Source organism: Rhinoraja longicauda, chromosome 27 (genome assembly GCF_053455715.1).
Source record: "Rhinoraja longicauda isolate Sanriku21f chromosome 27, sRhiLon1.1, whole genome shotgun sequence".
NCBI lineage: Eukaryota > Metazoa > Chordata > Chondrichthyes > Rajiformes > Arhynchobatidae > Rhinoraja > Rhinoraja longicauda.
In genome coordinates, this window is record NC_135979.1 from 31,713,478 (window position 1) to 31,716,650 (window position 3,173).

At 42.5% G+C, this 3,173-nt stretch overlaps 1 non-coding gene across 1 annotated transcript; it reads right to left on the reverse strand.

The window, feature by feature from the left end:
* Nucleotides 1–254: 254 nt before the first annotated feature.
* On the reverse strand, nucleotides 255–334 carry trnai-aau (transfer RNA isoleucine (anticodon AAU)). Its single transcript has one exon. It is a non-coding gene; the product is annotated as a tRNA-Ile (tRNA).
* Between the last annotated feature and the right edge of the window lie 2,839 nt (nucleotides 335–3,173).

Below are 3,173 nucleotides of genomic sequence, written 5' to 3' on the forward strand. Positions count from 1 at the left end.
AATGAACCCATAAATCAATCTCTACATCTTTAGAGTGTGGGAGGAAACTGGAGCACCCGGAGAAAACCCACACAGGTCATAGGGAGAGTGTATAAACCACATATCGCACCCATGGTCAGAATCAAACCCGGGTCTCTGGCAGCAACTCTACCTCCGTGCCACCGTGCTGCCCAAGGACTATACATGATTATAATTGAGCCGTCCACAGTGCAGATACAGAATAAAGGGAATACGATTTAGGGCAAGAGAAACAGTGGCCAATACGGGGATGGAACCCATGACCTTGGCGTTATTAGCACCATGCTCTAACCAACTGAGCTAACCAATGTAAGCCCATTCATTTAACATGATGTTTGCAGTGTTTCGTGTGGGCACAGTGTAATCGTGTATCACAAACCTACACTGATTTATGCGGTTGGCCAATTTCTCCTTTCAATGGCATTCATTTGTACTATGAAATGTTCATTATCAGTTTTCTTCACCGTTTCTGAATGTGCTGCTTTTTGACTTTCTTTTCCAGGCATACATTTGGGAAGTTTCACGCTACAAGTAACATGTGTTGTGATTGATCTTCAGCAGTGGAATACAATGGGTTGGAAGAAGAAACACATGCTCCATGCCACCAGCATTTATCTTCCCCCACCACACCATCTGCTTTTTATATCATTTTAATATGGGAATATAATTATGTACAGAAAGTGTTTAAGAATACACTTAATGATTGAAAACATAATTGGAAATTCAGATTGGTGCTTCAATCAGCCAGAGGCGATGTCAGCAGAGATCTGCAAGGGGTTAGGTCATGCTTGACTTTTATAATCAAATTCTCCAAGGAAATTACCAAGTGGATGAACAAAGGGAATGCGATGTTTGAACTTTCAAAAAGTATTTGATAAAGTGCCAATATGGCAAAGCTGAAGGATAAAAAGAGAGCAAAGATGGATGGAGTACGTAAGAAGTGGAAAAATTAAAACAGGGTAAAATAGATGTCAATGTATTGCCTTCTGTGCATGTATGATTTGGATGTGGGCATAATGGCAGTAACAAGATGAGGAAGTTTTCTGCCACATATGAGGACATTTTAGGGAAAAACATGAAAAGATATTCTAAACGATTACATTCTCAAAGACAAAGAGATCGAGTGATAATTTCAGATGAAGAAAATGTTGTTGAAACATATAAAAGCTGTTTTTTTTAGCATGCCATTGAATAACAGAGGTAAAGAAGTAATTAAGCTTATTAGTTCAAGGTTTTAGTTGTCACTTTTGCAGTGTTTTGTGTGTTCTGGGAGTTCTGATGTCAGCCACATAAAAGCCAGTACCAGGTTACCAGGTAAGTGTTCAATTCTGTTTATTGGACTAGAATATCTGACACAATTATTCGTGAAATGAAAGTGGAAAAGTTGAATATACTCAGCAGGTCTGGCAGCATCTGTGGAGTGAGAGGCACAGTTGAAATCTTTGGTCAATGATCTTTTTATCAGACTTGTAAAAGTGAGAAACATGCATGCTTTAAATTCCAGAGAAACATGGGCGGGGGGGTGGGGGGTGGGGGGGCTTGGGGCAGTTGGATGGAGAGAACAAGGGAATGTTGGTGATAGGATGGAAAACAAGAGCATTTAGGATGATTGGAAGTGTTGTCGCAATCTAAGAAAAAACAGCACTTGAAAGCTTTCCTATCTGGCCTGACTGAACGAGGTGTAGAAGTATAAGAATGAGATCACAGGAGAGACAAAGATAATCAATGCTGGCAATGTAAAATCCACATCAAACCAATTGCTGGAAAACTGATATCTTAGTTTAGTTTAGTTTACAGGCCCTTCGGCCCACCGAGTCCACACCGACCAGCGATCCCCGCACTAACACTATCCTACATCTCCAAGCTTGCAGATGACACAAAGCTGGGTGGCAGTGTACTGCAATGCGGATGCCATGAGGCTTCTGGGTGACTTGGATAGGTTGGGTGAGTGGGCAGATGCACGGCAGATGCAGTATAATGTCGATTAATGTGAGGTTATCCACTTTGGTGACAAGAACAGGAAGGCAGATTATTATCTGAATGGTGTCAGATTAGGAAAAGGGGAGGTGCAGCGAGACCTGGCTGTCCTTGTACATCAGTCACTGAAAGTAAGCATGCAGGTACAGCAGGCAGTGAAGAAAGCTATGAAGAATCTTTCATTGTGAGAGGATTTGAGTTTAGGAGCAAGGAGGTCCTATTGCAGGGCCCTGGTGAGACCACACCTGGAGTATTGTGTGCAATTTTGGTCATATGTTCACTGAGCAGAACACAAACAACACTTGACATTTGGTCTTCTAATTTGAGGAAGGACATTATTGCTTTTGAGGGAGTGCAGCGAAGGTTCACCAGGCAAACCGGGATGACGTATGATGAAAGAATGGATCCACTGGGCTTGTATTCACTGGAATTTAGAAGGATGAGGGGAGATTTCATAGAGACATATAAAATTGGACAGGCTAGATGCAGGAAAATTGTTCCCGATGTTGGGGTGTCCAGAACCAGATGTCACAGTGTAAGAATAAGGGGTAGGCCATTTAGAACTGTGATAAGGAAAAACTTTTTCACCCAGAGAGTTGTGAATCTGTGGAATTCTCTGCCACAGAAGGCAGTGGAGGCCAATTCACTGGATGTTTTCAAGAGGGAGTTAGATTTAGCTCTTATGGCTAATGGAATCAAGGGGTATGGGGAAAAAGCAGGAACAGGGTACTGATTTTAGATGATCAGCCATGATCATATTGAATGGCGGTGCTGGCTCGAAGAACCGAATGGCCTACTCTTGCACCTATTTTTCTATGTTTCTATGTTTCTACACACACTAGGGACAATCTTACATTTATACCAAGCCAATTAACCTACAAACCTGTACGTCGTTGGAGTGTGGGAGGAAAGCGAAGATCTCGGGGAAAACCCATGCAGGTCACGGGGAGAACGTACAAACTCAGTACAGACGGCATCCGTAGTCGGGATGGAACCCGGGTCCCTGGTGCTGTAAGGCAGCAACTCTACTGCTGCACCACCGTGCCACCTTGTAAAATAAAGAGAACACCCAGCAGGTCAAAGAGCTTCTGTGGAGAGAAGAAACGATAGAATGCTAAAGATTGTTGACTTTCCATTTGAAATATTCGAGTTTGATGCTGGTTATCTGAAACCATTGA